Here is an 18,806-nt window from a genome sequence, read left to right as displayed (position 1 = left end):
AAAAAACTAAAATTAGAACTACCATATAACCCAGCAATCCCACTACTGGGCATATATCCCAAGAAAACCATAATTCTAAAAGAGTCATGTACCACAATGTTCATTGCAGCTCTATTTACAATAGCCAGGACATGGAAGCAACCTAAGTGTCCATCGAGAGATGAATGGATAAAGAAGATGTGGCACATATATGCAATCGAATATTACTCAGCCATAAAAAGAAACAAAATTGATTTATTTGTAGTGAGGTGGATGGACCTAGAGTCTGTCATACAGAGTGAAGTAAATCAGAAAGTGAAAAACAAATACTGTATGCTAACACATATATATGGAATCTATAAAAAAAAATAAAACGGTTCTGGTGAACCTAGGGGCAGGACAGGAATAAAGACACAGATGTAGAGAATGGACTTGAGGACATGGGGAGGGGGAGGGGTAAGTGATAGAGCAGCATTGACATATATACAGTACCAGATGTAAAATAGCTAGTGGGAAGCAGCTGCATAGCACAGGGAGATCAGCTCGGTGCTTTGTGACCACCTAGAGGGGTGGGATAGGGAGGGTGGGAGGGAGTTGCAAGAAGGTTGGGATATGGGGATATATGTGTATGTATAGCTGATTCACTTTGTTATACAGCAGAAACTAACACAACCTTGTAAAGCAATTATACTCCAATAAAGATGTTAAATTAAAAAAAATTGTTTCAACCCTTGGAATATGGTGAGTGTTTAAAGTATCATTAGAATTGTCTTTCCTGTTAGCTATTGAGGATATTAACAGAGACCAATGTTATAGGAAATTTGCTTAAATGTCCCTTTTTCTCCTCCTTTAATCTTTTTTTTTTTCTGAAAAAAGAGGAATATATGTGATTTAAAGCTTAAAAGGGAAAACCTCTTCCCCTGCTGAACTATAATAAGTATAATAAATGTGTGTCACACTTATGCTGTTTTATAAGTATGTGTGTGTATAGCATATATATGTCTATATGTGTGTATGTGTGTGTATTCATTTTATTTTTCAATTTCAGTGAATTCTTATTACTTAGGACGTTGGTTTACTGATTGATATTATTTGAAAGGCTGACTTTAGGTCCTGTCTTGACCTGAGAATTAATGAGGGGAGTTGGGCAAAGTTAATCCGTGTGCTGAACATTAAACACATGGATGGTTTATGGATGGTTTTGTCCTTCCCATTATTAAAAGTTAGGTTGTTCGCACAGTGCCGTGAAAGAAAGGTTAAAATTTACTTTAAGTTCAAATATTTGTTGCTTCTTACCAGGTATATAACCTGGAGATATAATCTACTTACAAATCAAGTGAGTTTTGGAAGTCTGATATTAAGATTAGATTAGAATGTATATTTATCTATCTATCTATCTATCTATCTATCCGTCCTTCCTCACATAGCGACTACTAAATAAAAAAGGTCAATGGTTAATTGGTATAATTATTTAAAATCTTTCTCTAAAAACTTTCCCCACCAATTTGATCTATCCCATCTCTGAAATATCACTCTTGCTTTCTTTACTAGTTATCTGGCCATCAGTTAAGCATTACCTGGCAATATCAATCTGTTACTTATTTTGTGTAGGTGTATGTGCCTGTGTGTGTTTGAAAACATTTTTGTACACATGCATAGTTTCCCTACTAGGCTGTAAGTTACTTTAGATCAGATGCCCTGCCTTGTGCTCTTTCATGTTCACTAGGGAGCCCAGCACAAGGTTTCTCACAAAATGGTTGTTCCAATTTGCTAATAGACGAATAATTTGCTTAAAAATGCTGTGATGATGGCAACAGGTAATTTTGAGTGTACGTTGTGAAAAGTGGTACGTAAAGCCTTGATATAGAACCCAAAATTAACATAAAAACATTTATCCAAAGATTTCCTCTTTTTTCTCATTTAAAATGGAACTTAACATATATTTTATATGAATATTATTTTACTATGAGCTACTTCTTAGCGTTTTGTGGCTTTTAAAATATGTTAAATAAAAGACTTCTTGCCTTTCATTTGGATATTGAACTGAGCAAAGGCAATATTATTGGCTATCTGAGGCTGTGTCATCTATTTATCTTCTCCAAGTCTGTTCCCATTTATTTTTAATTCTCCAGCAGTCTTCATGCCAATCCAGGGAGAAGATCTGGTTCCTCTGAGCCGATGGAGTTAGGGCAAAAAAAAATAAACAGTAACAGAAAGGAGAGGTTGATATTACCGTCTGTTTGGGAGACGTTAGTGCCTCATCTCAGTTCAGTGGGACTCAGGCTCTTGTGATCTGAAGGCACCACTTATCTTTTTGGGCTTTGAATACAGGCTTATTAGGAAAACCCCCATTGTTCTTAATCCCCTCCCCTTCCTCTGCTTTTTATTTCAAAAAGATGGTTTCTGGCACTAGAAAGATGTAATTCCCGTTTGTCATTTTTTTAAAGTTCCAGGAGAGGCAACCCACGGTGTCCCCTAAATAACAGAGAGGTTTCCCTTGCCCGTAATACAAATCAGCCTCTGTTTGACTGTGTAGCAAGACCACTAAGTGAGGAAGTCCCTACCCAATGGGACTCTCAATGTTTGTGGGAGGGGGACCCATGAAGTAGTGTGGAATTCAGCCAGGGTAGTTGCCAAGATGGAAGTCAAGCAGACATGACTGGTCTGACTCGGGATTCCTAGTGAATCATGAATGGGGTCCTTGATCCTGGGAACCAGAAAGGTCACTAGTTATTCTCTAGTCCATCATCAGTCATTCTTTAGGTGAGGAGTCTGGGGTTCAGGAAATGTGAGAGGTTGCTCAAGGTCTGACAATTAATAAAAGAAACAAGGAGAGAAGTCATAGCTCCTGGTTTGTGGAGACTAAAGAAAACACACTGCCTTCTGTATCAGATGAATGCATTAGACTCTGAGGATGGTGGGCTCAGAGAAACAGTTGGCATTTCTAGCAGGTGGTATCAATTGTCTCATCTGTGGATTCTTAGTCAAGGTAATTTCTTGGTAAATATCTGTTGAATTTAATTGATCAACAGTTTTCCCTGAATGGTCCAAAGCAAACCAGTTTTGCATCTCCTCCGTCGATTGTCCTTCCCTTAGCTTCAGCCATGCCAGGATATCTGGCATCTCTGTTTTGTGACTCAAGACTGCTGCTGAGTGAGAAACAGAAAGAGCTACTCATGATAGGACGGAAACGTGAAAGGATGGGATTTAGAAAAGCTGAGTTGCCCTGCAAGTCTCTCAAGGCGCTCTTTCTCTCCCCATCACATTTCCTCAGAATCACAAAGTGAGATGATATCAACCTTGAACTCCCCTGCCATCCGACCATTACTACTTACCCTCTTTTAAAATCCTCTGCTCCTTCAAGGATGTTGCTATTTAAGTGTATCATTGTTTTCCCTTCCTATTCGCAGACCTTCAGACTATCTTCTGCCCTTCAATTATCCAAGACTTTGGCACCAGACTAGCAGTCTTCTTAACTCTAAATCCTGCTTCATCTTTAATGATGTACAATCCATCCTCCCCTGGTCCTTCAGTTGTTCGATTCCCTCATCTGCAATGTCTTTCTCCACTCAACTTAAGCCACACACACCCAATGGTCGTACCCTTAGCGTTGTGACCATTGAGAACTGTAAACTTCCAAAACCACTAATTTAAATATCATGTGTTCTGACCCTAATATCTCCCTCCAGCTTTTGTTTATCTTCTCCCACTGGGACCATTCTTCAGTCTCATTTGAACCCCTGTGTTCATTGACACCTCATTTTCCCATTCTCCTCCTGTGCACCATTTTACTGATCCTTATGCCAGTGTCCTAAACTCACTTGACTCTGAGAACCCGTTGTTCTTGTCAGGAAAGACTCCAACTGTGGAGCTCCCCAAACGTCCTATTTAAGCATTCCTGCACTCAGGTTGCTAATTCTACTAGAGAAAGCCACAAACACTGGGGAAATAAAATTCACTATGACCCACCTCAATTGTGCCCTCAGTACTGTCCCAAATCCTGCTCTGTTTCTCTAGTCGTCTTACTTTTCTACTCTTCAAATACCTGACCTTTCTGCTATGCTCTGTCAAACTCTCCTGCTTCCCAGAGAAATTTTTTTTTTTTAAATAAATTCCCTCAACTTTTCACTATGGAGTCTACAAGTCTAGGCATATCTGCACCTTTTCCTACATCCCTCCCTTCAATAAGGCTGTTCGCTCCTACATCCCTCCCTCCAACAAGGCCATTCGCTCCATACTTCCTCCTGATTCCATCCCTTTCTCAAAACACTACTATGCTGCTATGCTTACACTATTCATCATCACCAACATCACGATCATCAGATGACGCTTCCTATAAATTAATGAGAAGTTTAAGTGTGTATGTTTTTCCTAAATATTTTTAATGTAATACAGTCTCTCAGCTTTTGTTTTGCTGTAGGCAAGTACCTGACAGAAATAAAATTATTCTTTTTTTTCTTGAACTAAATGCCATCTCTAATTGAAGGTATCTGCAATGTTCACACCTGTGCTGAAATGGGATGACCCCTTTCTGGGCAAGAATACAAGTCCAGCTCTTATCCTCTTATAACAGAAGGACAGTTGTGCCTCTGCCAGCTCTGGCATTTAAAGTGTTTCAGTTCTTAGGTGAACAAACAAAAGAGCATATCTGCCGTCAAAGTACAACACAGAAAATTTAATTATGAATGTCCTGGGATTCAGCAGCTGCCACGGGCTTGCTTAAAACATCTCATTCTTGAGAGAAACATTTAATCAGTATGCTATGAAGTAGAAAGAGTATGACCTTTAGAATCGCAGACCTGAATTTGAATACCTGCTCCATCACTTGCTACTTATAAGAATTTAAGCAACTTATAACTTCTCCAAGGGAGATGCAGGACCATCAGGGGAAAGTGGGATGTTTATCTCTCATAGGAATCAGGGAAGACGTGTGCAAGGATGGCATGAAAGACTCCAGGGAATGGAACCCGGTTCCAGAAAGTCTTGACCAGTAGAGGAAGGCCGGTGATTAGGCACGTGGGAGGTTGTGCTCATGCCTAGAAGGAGGGTCTGCAGAATCTGATTCTTCAGGTTTATGGAGCAGCAGAGATGATTCATAAACCCTACTGGGTGGTAGGGCAAGAGTTACCGATGTCCTCTTCTGAGGAAGGTTGGGTGGCCTCTAATTCACCTGGCCTCAAGATGAAGACCTGAGAAGGGTTAGGATATGAGGAGAGGGTTTGACCTGCTAACTGTATTCTTAAAATTGTCTTCACTGTGTTAGGTGAGCTCATCGCAAAGCTAAGCATATTGTTATAATGCCTTGCAAAACGTCTTTGCTGAGTCAAAACTTAGCGTTATTTTCTTAGCATCTTGCATTTTCAGTGGATTGGTACGTAAGGAAGCATTTTAAATTTATTTATTTATTTATTTATGGCAGTGTTGGGTCTTCGTTTCCGTTTAAGGGCTTTCTCTAGTTGTGGCAAGTGGGGGCCACTCTTCATCAAGGTGCGCGGGCCTCTCACTATCGTGGCCTCTCTTGTTGCCGAGCACAGGCTCCAGACGCGCAGGCTCAGTAATTGTGGCTCACGGGCCCAGTTGCTCCGCGGCATGTGGGATCCTCCCAGACCAGGGCTCGAACCCGTGTCCCCCTGCATTGGCAGGCGGACTCTCAACCACTGCACCACCAGGGAAGCCCCAGGAAGCATTTTAGATGTGGTAAATTACAATGATATATTTCCTTCACTTTGAGCATAAAACTCATTGTGGGTATTTGTGAAATGTACATGTTCAAGCCCCATACTTGGAGATTTCGACTGAGCAAATCTGGAATGTCGCCTGGGAATCTGTAATTCTGTAAATTCCACAATTGATTCAGATGTACCACATTTTAAAAGAGCTACGGTATTTGAAAATATTATTCACTATGTTATGTCTTTAAAACCTGTGCATTACAGGTCATGCTATATTTAGGCCTATGGATCTGTATAGAGTTTGGTCCAAAAATGAAAACTCCTAGCAAAATAATCTGTAAGCAATTAACTAACCTCAGTTTCTCACGTTGCTCCCTGTTTCTTGTCAGTGGACCTTTCAATTTGTTAATTTAAAAATGTATATTTTTCATTATGTTTAAAATGTCAAAACCTTTTCATGTTATTCCAATATCAGGTTAGTTAAAATTTCTACATTTTAGAAATAGTCATAAACATTATGATGTGGAGAGAACAGAGAGTTTTCTTTACCTTCCTAAACTTCAGTTTTCTCAACTGTGAAACGAAAACTGTATAGATTAAAATTGAATTACCTCACAGGGTAATTTTCATGATTAAATTAACTAATTCACTTAAAATACTTAAAATGATGCTTTGACTTATATTGGTCACTCAAGTGCTAGTTGTTATTCATGACAATAATGGTTTTCTTTTATTAGAAAACATATTATTTATGCCAAAATCCATGTAACTCTCTTCCAAAGGGAGCTTTGGAATGAGGGACTAATAGTTCTACCTTCCAACAGGTCAGGTTTGAGGACTAATGAGGTAGCAAATTTGAGAGAATATTTCCATTCGTTTTGGTGAGTTTTTTTGAAAAGATAGCACATTGCTTGCTGAGATTGCTATTGAAGTTGGAAAAATAAACTTGAACTAAGACTATTTTCAGAGTCTATTGGGGAGGAAATAAAAATTGTGCTTCTTAGTCAAATTTGTTTACATTCAGGTAACAGTATGCATTGGGCTTTTAATTTTATTGAGAATGCTGATTCGGTTTCTTTGGAAGACAGCACGGAAGTAGGTGGTGGTGTCCTCATCACACCGTCCTCCAGGTCCTGACCCCACAGGAAGTTTACATCTGGACATATATTGTATCCATGATTGACGTATGCATAGAAATCTGTGATAATCAGTCTGCATATCATATCCAGGGACAAAACACTTAGAAACAGCCTATCACAAATTCCTTTCAAAATAATTTATTTTAAAGGGCTTCTGTGCATAAGAACAGTGACAGAGAAGACCAATCAATGTATAATTGGTAGTACATATTTTTATTACTAGTCTTAAAGGTAATTGTTCTTTAAACTTATTCCTCCATGATGAATCTTCTGGAATCTAAGTGTTTGAAATTATTGGGCATGTAAATGATGTGACCTAAGTTAATGTATTAAAAAAACATTCTCATGGTGATACCAAGGAAGAGATCTTTACTGGTTAGCACAAAGTAGGGAATGAATAAATCTTTGGTGAATAAAAGTAGTTGGAAATGTAAACAAAGTCCATATTTTGCTTGTATTCCTCATTATGAGTTTTAGCAGAAAAAAACTTCTTTTGAATGGATCTGGACTTCCACCATATTTTACACACGATGACTTTTCTTAATTCTGATTCCTTTTTTCCATTCTTTTGCTACAAAGAATCATGGCAATTACAATTTTTTTTGGAAAAACGAAGATTGCGCTATTTTATTCATTGTGCTTTTTAACTGTTTGGTATGTTAAAATTGTTAACCTATAAAATAAGTAATCATACAAGAGAAAATGGGGGACATATTTTGGTATCACCAACAGCCATTTTATGTATTTTTAAAATTCAAATTATCAGCTCATGGACTGAGAAAAGAGGTGAAGAATGTAGCTCTTGGTTTACTTAATTATAAATTTCTTTTTGATGATCAGTCCCTCTGCACTTCTCATCTTTCTTTGCTTTGGTTGACCTGGGATCCAAATCAATGCGTTTGCCATGATGTATACAATACGGACAACATCTTCATGACTTCTTGGCTAGTTTTCATGCTTACCTACTTAGCTAGAACTCTCCAGTAGAACGTTCATTGTTAACGAAGGGACATGGTTCTCTGAGGGACCGTGATGTTATGTTTGGGAAATCCCACACACCATATCCGTATCTCTTGTCCTGACTCCCTCCCTCCCCTTGTCTCCTCTTATTCCTCCTTCTCCCCCTCCTTCCTATTCTCTCTCTCGCTCTCTGATTCACAATGCATATTAGCATATTAAAGAATCTGAAAGCTCTGGAAATGTTTTACAGTTGACTGTTTTTGTTTAAAGCATCACCACATTTTCAGTAATTAGGAGTTATTTATTTTTTGTATAAATTATAGACTTTGTGTTGATACATTTTCTCCCTAATTCATGATTTACTGAGAGTTTAATACCTAGAATAGGCAATGTAACCATATTTACAACTTCTGCTCAGAATTTCTAGTCTCAAAGAACAATGTTATTGGAAGGATACGCTACATTTCTAGCTCCTCTGTTAGGTCTGGTTGTTATTACCTGTGTTGGTCAGAGTGCTGACGGCGTTGTATGAAGCCAACTGAATACTTAGAGCAGCGTTTTATATTTTTATGGCATATTATGGTTTTCAAAGTACATTTGAATATAAGATCTCATTTTGTTCTCTGAACAGCCCTATGACACTGTGATTCCCACTTTATGGACACAACGCTCATGCTCAGAGAAGGAGGCATTAGGAAGGGCACACGGCTCTGACCACTTGTACTGGAACACAGCACTTTCCAGCCCAGAGGTCCCCATAAAATATGTTTATAAAGAGCTTGTCTTTCCATTGAATGCGACAGCCCCACTCTTTCCTGACCCCACTGCATTGCTGCAGGGGACTCTTCCCTAGGACTTTCAGATTTTTTACATGCACTATTGAGATTATGCTTCCTTCCGCTCCATCTATACATAATTATGATTACACTAAATGTTATAGAGTTGTTAACCTGGTAGAAAGAAATGCTTCATTTGAAAAATTAACTAAAAGTTGCTTTTGGCATTTTATCTATGTCAGTCAAAAAGAAGTCAGAGAAGGGACTTCCCTGGTGACGCAGTAGTTAAGAATCCTCCTGCCAGTGCAGGGGACACGGGTTCCAGCCCTGATCCGGGAAGATCCCACATGCCACAGAGCAGCTAAGCCCGTGTGCCATGACTCCTGAGCCTGCGCTCTAGAGCCCGTGAGCCGCAGCTACTGAGCCCGCGTGCCAAGAGTATGGAAGCCCGCGCACCTAGAGTATGGAAGCCCGCGCACCTAGAGTCCGTGCTTCACAGCAAGAGAAGCCACTGCAGTGAGAAGCCCACGCACTGCAACAAAGAGTAGCCCCCGCTCACTGCAACTAGAGAAAGCCCGCGCACAGCAACAAAGACCCAGTGCAGCCATAAATAAATAAATAAAAATTATTTTTAAAAAGTCAGAGGAGAGGAGATAAGGAGAGAGTGTAGAGATCAACACAGTGTATTTAAATGTTCACTATTGATTGTGTTTTCCTCTTCCCACACCTATGTTCAGGCAGGATATGTAGTGATTCAAGGGGTTCAAATCCTGGCTCCACCGTTTAGCTTTTTGACCTTAGGTACATTTCTTAACTACCACATTTTCTTCACATTTACAATGGAACTTTTATAGATGCTTAATTAAATTTTTGTGAAGATTAAATTCATTAATACATTAAAAGTACCTGAAATATAGAAAGCACTCAATAAATATTGACTATTGACCTTCCTTTATGCCCTTTTTTGTTGGGAGACCTCTTCTCTAAACCTGATTAAGTTGTTAGGCTCTAAGCAAGTCTTCTCACATCTTGACCTGGCACAATCGTCCTAGGGACAGAATAAAATGGAATAAGTGACAGGGCCTGGTATGTGGTAGGCGGCTATGAAACAAAGAGATAAATCCTTCCAAGCAAACTTGTGTTTCTGCAGTGGAATTAGGAGGGAAGATGGCTAAATCTAAAAACTTGTTTATTGTATTTAAGTTGTCAAACTGCGCCGCTGATGGATTCTGTAATTCAAGAATTGCGCGGCTCCTTTGGTTTTAAGAACCTGTTTATTTACAAATTCATGTATCAATGGAAAATTTCAAAGGACCCCTTCACAAGACAGCAGATAGTTTGTGAGCATCTCAGAATTTGTGACAGAAACTTAAAAGACCATTTGAGAGTGTTTCCTTCCAAGAAGATGATCCTTAGAAAAACTGTTATACAAGCAATCAGTAATATTTCTTGAAATCTCTTTATTTTTGACATTTGTTCCAATGACTTTCTCAGAAAGGCTTATGGTTCGTCAATTTTTAAAAATTAAGGTTTGGCACACCTAAGTAGGCAATTCTAACTAAGAAGGGCTAATAGTGCTTTTAACTTTTTTCATCTTTTCTTTCTCTTTCTTTTTCCTCTCCTCCTCTTCCTTCTCCCCCTGTTTACAGTTTTTTAAAGTTTTTATTAAGAATTTATATTTTTAGAGAAGTTTCTGCTTTACAGCAAAATCGAGCTGAAGGTGCAGAGATTCCCCATACACCCCCTGCCTCCACACACGCATGGCCTCCCCCCCGACTATTAACATTCCCCATTTGTCACAATTGAACCCACATGGATACGTCATAATCACCCAGAGTCCATAGTTTACATTAGGGTTCATGCCTGATGTTGTGCCTTCTGTGGGTTCAGACAGACGTATGATGACACATGTCCGTCATTACGGTCAGCACAGAGTACTTTCACTGCCCTAAAAATCCTCTGTGCTCTGTTTACTCAGTCCTTCTTCCCCAGCCTCTGGCAACCACTGATCTTTTTACTGTCTCCTTAGTTTTGTCTTTTCCAGAATGTCATATAGTTGGAATCAAATAGCATGTAGCCTTTTCAGATTGACTTCTCTCACTTAATTATACGCACTTAAGGTCCCTCCCTGTCTTTTCATGGCTTGATAGCTCATTTATTTTTATCACTGAATAATATTGCATTGTCTGGATGGACCACAGTTAATCCAGTCGCCTCCTGAAGGACATCTTAGTTGCTCTCAGGTTTTGGCCGTTATGAATGGAGTTGCTATAAATCCACATGCAGGTTTTTGTGTGGATATGTTTTCAAGTGATTCTGTTTTATATCCGTATTCTTCCTCTGAAAGGAATGATAAGATACTTTGAAGCGGTGCTTCATCACACCATTATAATTCATTCTTTCCTATATTTATATATAAAACCAAGAGTTGATTATTTGGCATCACTTTGAAAGAACAAGCAGAGAGGGCTTAATAAGGAGGATGGGGCACCCAGAAGAGGCAGAGCCAGAGCCCTGGATGGAGAGGCTGGAAATAGAGAGGGAGGTGGTACCACAGGGGAGCTTCTCTTTACCCTCACAAACTCCAGCTTGGGAGTGGTTCTTCTTCTTTCTCTTACCATCTCAACTTTGTCAAGTTCTGAAAACCCATCTGTTATGTTACCGCGTGACTTTATTTTTAATCTATTTAATTTCTTTTATTTCATTTGCTCTTAAGACAATTTTATTTCACCGCAAACACCAATCTACCGTGAAACACCCTGAGGTTATGTCTTGCCTGTCTTTTATCAACGGCTTCATGTTTGTCTTGCACCAGTGACTACAACTACTTCTCCAGGTCACTGACTTTGGCAGGAGGGTGTGTATGAACCCTCCACATGCAGACAAAATAATCTAGAGAAAAGTCCCCCAGAGGGGGGAGCCCTGTGAAGACATCTAAATTGTTATGAGAGTAACTACCTGTTACATTAGCATCAAAGAACTCAGTTTTTCTTTCCAGACCCAAGTATGAAGAGTGAGATATATGATTGTAGCCACGTTTTAATTTTTATAATATTCATGGTACTGTGTAGCTGAGGCCATGGTCTTTCCTATGACCCAGGATCGTTGTCTTCTCTATGGTTCCACAGGGCATTGTCAGGTCACTAGACAGGCAAACTGATGAGTTACCTTACATTAAAGAATTAGAGATTATTCAAGATTGATTTAATGTGGTACCTCTCCTAGTGGCAGCATAAGAGATTATGATTATTTTACCCCTGCTCCTGGTTTGATCTCCAAGCTAAATGTAGAAAAAATCTCAATAAACAATGTTTATTCTTGGTAGCAAGAGAACAATAAATGCATTGCCACAAATTCATTCATGAACCAAGTTGTGAGTGACAGCTGAAGATAAATGATTTGCTTCATCCATTTTTTAGTGAGACAGTTCTCCATTTAACTCAGGTGCAGGAAAACTATTCCCTGGGCGGAGGACTCATCTGGAGATGGGTATTTACAGAATAAGTGTGCCCAATCATATCACGGCAGAGAATGCTCGTGATCTGGGGAACCAAAGACTATGCATTTCTACAGTCTTTCCACTGTCAATGCTCGTGATCTGGGGAACCAAAGACTATGCATTTCTACAGTCTTTCCACTGTCACATGGCTTACCCCATCTGGATGGCAGAACATTTTCAAAACACCATCCTGAAGTAATGCTGCTCACGTTTGTTTGAGCTGTTCTTTAAACTCTGTGGCTCAGCTCAGTGCTCGTGCAGCATAAGGAAAATACACCTAAATCTTGTCTTTCTCCTGGGTATTGAGAAGCTAAGAAGAGGGAAGGAGTGTGACTTACAGGTGAAGGTTTTTGAATGTGTTTGGCGAATTTTATTGGAAACTCTTTGAGAGAAAGATCAAGGTATGTCACCATAGTAATCCTCTCCATATAGTATTTAGGAGAACATAATGAACGACTAAGCAATTAATAAAATGTTTTTATGATAATGCCATTCTAAGTGATTCCCAAATGAATACACTATCAGAAAGACAATGTCTGCAAATTTTTAAACCGTGTTCCCATGGAAATGGGACTCTCAGCTTCTTGTAAAGGGCACATCACTAAAATAATGCACTAAAATGAACAATGGCGTTATTAAAAATAGAAAACCTAGTCTAAGTATATTCACTTCTTAGATTTAGCATATTCTGATTTATTTATGCAGTGTTGAGAGAACAAAAGCCCACTTTGATTTTCTGAAAGAGAACAAAAGCCCACTTTGATTTTCTGAAGTGTCCTTTTCTCCACATTCTCTTATCCTTCATCTGTGCTCACTGATGACTGAAATTGAGCAAGTGGTTGTCACTCTGATACAGCATCTCATTACGTCTTACCATTCACCCTTCTACCCTGTGTTGTCGGATGAATTATCTATAATACAGTAATCCTACAAGACAGCATTATTATTATCATCTTCATTTTGCGGAAGAGAAAGCTGAAATGAGAGAAGTTAACATATGCAAGTATTACGGTTGGTAAGTGGGAAAACCAAGTTTGGACTTAGGTCTCCTTGATTTTAAAACCTAGCTTTTTCTAGACACTGAGCTGTGATTGTCTTCTCAGGATCTCAGTGTGCCCTGGCGACATAAAAATGTTTAATAAGTGCTTATCGTGTAAATAAATACATGAATGAAACTCTGTCTTTATAAAAGATAAACACATTTTCCTTTTCTTCTTTGTGTTTACACCTAGGAACAGGAAGTAGATTCTGGGCAGAGTACTTGCTGATTAGACCTAGTTGTTATCTCTGTGGAATATGCACATCTCTTTACTCTGAAATGTGGACCAAAATAAGTTGAAGTTGTCCTCAGGGCTTTTTCCTTCTTTGTAGGAATGGCCCCTGCCTTCCTGGCTGGTGCCATCTGCTGCCATTTTAACTGTTTGTTTTAATGGCTTCACATCAATTTTATTTTCTGTCTCAAACCTGTTATATAATATAAAGCCACTGTGAGAGAATGTTCTGTTTCTAAACTGAAGTGAGGAGTTATGCTATTTCAACCATGTACTTAGTAAAAAGAGATGGTTCATTTAAAGTGTGAAAGTAACTAAATAGGGCCCCAAGGAAGCAGCCATACCACCTTCTTTTTCCTCTACTGCTTAATTTTAGAATGACTTGACTCTTTCCTCCATTTTAGTCTGGGTATATTTTTTCATTATTCAAAATTCAAGGACTTTTGGAATTTGAAATTTTGTAGTCAACTTTGTCAGAGTTTCTATAAAGAACTGGAAAGGATCAGTGCTCTTTCATGATCTCTGGCTTTGGGAAACTTGACTAATAAACTTTATCTTACTATAGCGTATGTATTGGGGAAGAAGACAAAAAAAACAGAGGAGGTACTCTGACTTCTTTAAATTATTTCTCTCAGGAATCTGGTAATCAGTCTATAGTATACCTCATTATAAACAAGGTGAATCTTTTATTAAAATTATTAATGTATTTGAATGTTAAAGCAGGATATAACTAGTTTTCTCTAGCTCATTTCCTGATGGTAGATGTGTAAATTGGTGGAGACTCTTTGAGGGACAATATTGAAACCTCTATTAAAAATATTTAAAAGAACATCTATTTTGACACAAATTTTCTATTTCTAAAACCATATCCTAAAGAAATAATTTGGAACATGCATACAGATGTAAACTCCAAATATGTTTATTGCAAGGCCCAGTGAAACCACAAACTGATGAACATCAAACCCATGAAGAATACATTTCAACTAATTGACAACAGGAAATTGGTTAGAAAAGTTACCAATAGAATATAATACTATTTAGCCAACAAAGATGATGTTTTAACTATCATCTATCAAATCTGTTTACATAGAAAGATGCTTAAAATATATTATATTTTTATTGAAGTGTAGTTGATTTACAATGTTGTGTTAGTTCCAGGTGTACAGCAAAGTGATATATATATACACACACACACACACACACACACACACACATTCTTTTTCAGATTCTTTTCCATTATAGGTTACTACACGATGCTGAATATAGTTCCCTGTGCTATACAGTATGTCCTTGTTGTTTAACTATTTTATATACAATATATCATTATTTTAAAAAGGAGATTACAAAATATGTTCAATATGATCTTATCCAAACACACAAGTATATATGGTAAAGGTATGAAAGAATATACAACAAGATGTTAAAAATGTAATATCCATGGAACTATATTTTTTCTCATTAATCTGTTCTTTCTACTTCTAATGTTTCAAAGAGCAGGTATGACTTTTGCATTGAGAGAACTTTCTTTTTTGTAATTCCTTCCTCACAATCGATAAATATTGACCTAAATATTCAATTAGTTTTCTGCAAATCAGGGTGGAGATATTTGATTCTAATTGATGATATATTGAATAATATAGATATAGAATTTGGGAAATTAGACCCTAGAGCAGAGAGATAACTGACAAATGACTCTTAATCTTTTCCACCCAACAACTGAGTTGGGTTGTGATCACGTATCACCAGTTTCACTGGTCTTAAGTCTCCCTATTGAAAATTGTTTGATTTATTTTAGACAGGTTGGCTCCCATAACAAGTTCAAAGCATTAACATTTCCATCCTCTTTTATAGTTTCTTTGTTCAACAGAGCAATCACATGGAAAGGACTGAGAAATATATCTGTCATTTTGCTATTTATTGTCCTAGTGTGCAGTGTATTGTCCTAGGGTGTGACCTAAAGGCAGCGGGACACTTACTTGGTTAAGCATCAACATTGTTGTGTTTCCCAGTGTAAGATGTAGGGTCGTTCTAGTGCCTGCCCTACAATACACATAGTTTAAAATGGCAAGACTTGGGTAATCCCCCAATACAAAAATGCCTCAGGAAGTGCAGAACAGCGCCATTCAGTACTGAGGTCTGTTCATCAAATGGACATTCAGGAGAAATGGCTTTAATAACTATGGAGTGATTTGGAAAGGCTTTTCCTCATTTTGGGAAATAATAAGAAACTCAATAACTGTGGGCAGTGAAGAATGGATCCATATGTTTTCAAGACAGACAGATCAGAAGACTATCCAGTAGCTTTCACGTATGAAAGATTTGTGCCAGAGTCCCCAGCAGCACATACACACCAATTAGATGGCAAGGGGTAATTTGATTTTCTTTTAATTTTCTCTTGGTGATCATAAAAGTGTTGTCTAATAAGATGGAATTGGAGGATGTCTAAGCGTCTAGAAAATTGACTTTATTTCTGTGGTAATTTCTACATAAATTACGAGTATAGATGCTGTGAGATCGGATGACTCACCTGTGACCTGCAGTCTAGTTGCTTCCCTACCTCGATCCTCAGTGGGATCTAAGGCTCATTATTTTCTACCCGGATTCTCTGATATCCTTCTTCTTCCTCTGCTCCAGTTTATTCTAACGGATAATGAAATGTCTTGGAAGTACAGTAGGACCTCATTATAGTTTTTTTCATTATTGTGTTAACTCAGATGCATCACCGGGAGGGTCATGTCTTTGGAATGTAACAATATAGAGGAAAGATCAGTAACCACCGTTCGTTATTATGAAAAGAGTCACAAAATCACAGGCATTTTCACAGGTCGCCCCTTTTCAGCATGTGCTCTCATAGAGCTTTCAGGCATTTCACTGTAGCAATATTTGATTGGTAGGAAGAGATTGATTAACACAGTTTGGAAAATAAAAGATTTGAGTCACTGAGTCACTGAATGTCACTACCTACTGGACGGTTTCAGAGCAGTGATGCAGCTCACATCTCCCCATCCACCCTTGATAAGTGTTGTTCACTAACTGTTAGTTCAGAAACATGCTCATAGTTTTAGAGTTTGCCCATTTTTACTTTTATCCTATTTCTCACATCTATACTATATTATAAAAGCACTCATGGCACTTTGATTACTGGGCACGTTTGCCACAAGATGAAACCCGTTAATATACCTCGGACCTGTGTGAACACCCTACCACCCACTGTGCGTGGCATCCGGTTTAGACCGTGTCGTGATTCAGAGGGAGTGACACCTGAAATCATTATCCACGAGAACGCTACTTCCTTCCTTTTCCTTCCGTTTCCTCTGAAACAGATTCAGAGGGTTGTGTAGCTGAGATAACCGCACTGGGAATTGCAGTTGAAAACTTTTGGTTTAAGTGTCACATCTGTTGTTTTCTAGGAAATTGATTTCTTTTTGACCTTTTGATATTTGTCCACCTCTCAGAAGTAAGATTTTATGACTCATATTCCAGACTGTGGCATTTTCCAAGGCTTTTGGTTGTTCATTGGGGCTTATTTCAGTAAAGGTCTGTGTATTGAAAACTTCAACTTGGCTACTTTTGGCTAGTTTGTTTCTGTGTTCAGGTAGAATAAAGTGGAGCCACGTTTTTAGAAGGTGGGACTTTCTGTAGAATTTCTGTGCTAACTCGTGGTATTTGTAAAATCAGCCTTCTTTCAGAGTTTCACTTACAAAATTATAATGGATTGAAAATAGGTGGCCTCATGTGGTGAAGTTTTGAAACTTTTCTGTAAATGTGAAATTACTCCAAAATAAAAAAATTATTATTCTAAAATAAAAATCTACCATGTGGGGCTTCCCTGGTAGCGCAGTGGTTGAGAGTCCACCTGCCGATGCAGGGGACATGGGTTCGTGCCCCGGTCCAGGAGGATCCCACGTGCCGCGGAGCGGCTGGGCCCGCGAGCCATGGCCGCTGAGCCTGCGCGTCCGGAGCCTGTGCTCCGCAGCGGGAGAGGCCACGGCAATGAGAGGCCCGCGTACCGCAAAAAAAAAAAAAAAATCTACCATGTGGCTAGACTGCCTTGAGCTTCTCCAGGACCTACTATTAATGTAATTGATTTAACAATTAAGTATAACCACCTTCTGTTAACCTTCCTCAGCTGTCTTTATGTCTTTTTATAATCGCATACGAACATATATTATTTCCCAAATACAATTTTTAAAACATTTTTATTGAAGTATAGTTGATTTACAGTATTGTGTACAGCAAAGTGATTTTGTTATACATACATATATTTGTTTCAAATTCTTTACCCTTATAGGTTATTACAAAATATTGAGTATAGTTCCCTATGCTATACAGTAGGTCCTTGTTATTTATCTATTGTATATATAGTAGTGTGTATATATTAATCCCAAACTCCCAATTTATCCCTCCCCCCCTTTTCCCTTTGGTAACCATAGTTTGTTTACTATGTCTGTGGGTCTCTTTCTGTTTTTTATATAGGTTCATTTGTACTATTGTTTTTTAGATTCCACATATAGATGATATCATATGATATTTGTCTTTCTCTGTCTGACTTACTTCACTTAGTATGATAATCTCTAGGTCCATCCACGTTGCTGCAAATGGCATTATTTCATTCTTCTTATGGCTGAGTAATATTCCATTGTATAAATATACCACATCTTCTTTATCCATTCATCTGTCGATGGACATTTAGGTTGCTTCCATGTCCTGGCTATTGTAAATAGTGCTGCAGTGAACACTGGGGTGCATGGATCTTTTCGAATTATGGTTTTCTCCAGATACATGTTCAGGAGTGGGCTTGTAGGATCATATGGTAGCTCTAGTTTTAGTTTTTTAAAGAAACTTCCATACCGTTCTCCACAGTGGCTGCACCAATTTGCATTCCCGCCAGCAGTGCAGGAGGGCTCCTTTTCCCCAGTATGATTTTTTAATAACCTTTTTATTTTGAAAGAAGTTCAGGCTTACAGAAAAGTTGCAAAGATAGTACAGAGAGGTTCTCTATAAGCTTTCCTCAGCTTCCCCCATTTTCCCCAATAAGAGTTTAAACTTCTTATTGACAAAGAACGTGTCCTAGTTGTCTCTAAAGCCATTCACAGCACTAAGAACTCATCATGTACCTAGGACTTAATCATTGTGTTTAATACATTGAGGGGAGATAGACAACTGAAGAAGCACATTTTAGCTGATTTATATTTTATAGGTAAATAGGAGTGGTTGTTGTATTTACTAAATATATGATACAAATACCAATGTAACCACAGGTTCAGGAGCAAGCTGTCATTTATTTAAAATTTTCTATGTCTTTTTAGGGGATTATAATGGCAGCTTCAGTCCTACAAAGGTTTTACCTGAAACTTTGAGAGAGATAAGAGTGGGTCCATTTCTCCAAATTGATTACAAGTTATCACAGGAATAATCTTTTAGGAAAGATTGACATTTATTTCATATATTATATATGAATAATGTATTTTACAAGCTAGTTTTATAAGATTAATTCACATGACCAGACT

At 38.3% G+C, this 18,806-nt stretch overlaps 1 protein-coding gene across 1 annotated transcript in view; it reads left to right on the top strand.

Moving 5' to 3' along the window:
- The window catches only part of FGF14 (fibroblast growth factor 14), a 322,262-nt gene that overhangs the window by 45,083 nt on the left and 258,373 nt on the right, over positions 1-18,806 (top strand). The window lies entirely within an intron of this gene.

This window comes from Tursiops truncatus, chromosome 18, assembly GCF_011762595.2.
Source record: "Tursiops truncatus isolate mTurTru1 chromosome 18, mTurTru1.mat.Y, whole genome shotgun sequence".
NCBI classification, from domain to species: domain Eukaryota; kingdom Metazoa; phylum Chordata; class Mammalia; order Artiodactyla; family Delphinidae; genus Tursiops; species Tursiops truncatus.
Note: the sequence above shows the minus strand (reverse complement) of the source record. Positions and strands in the feature narration are given on the sequence as shown.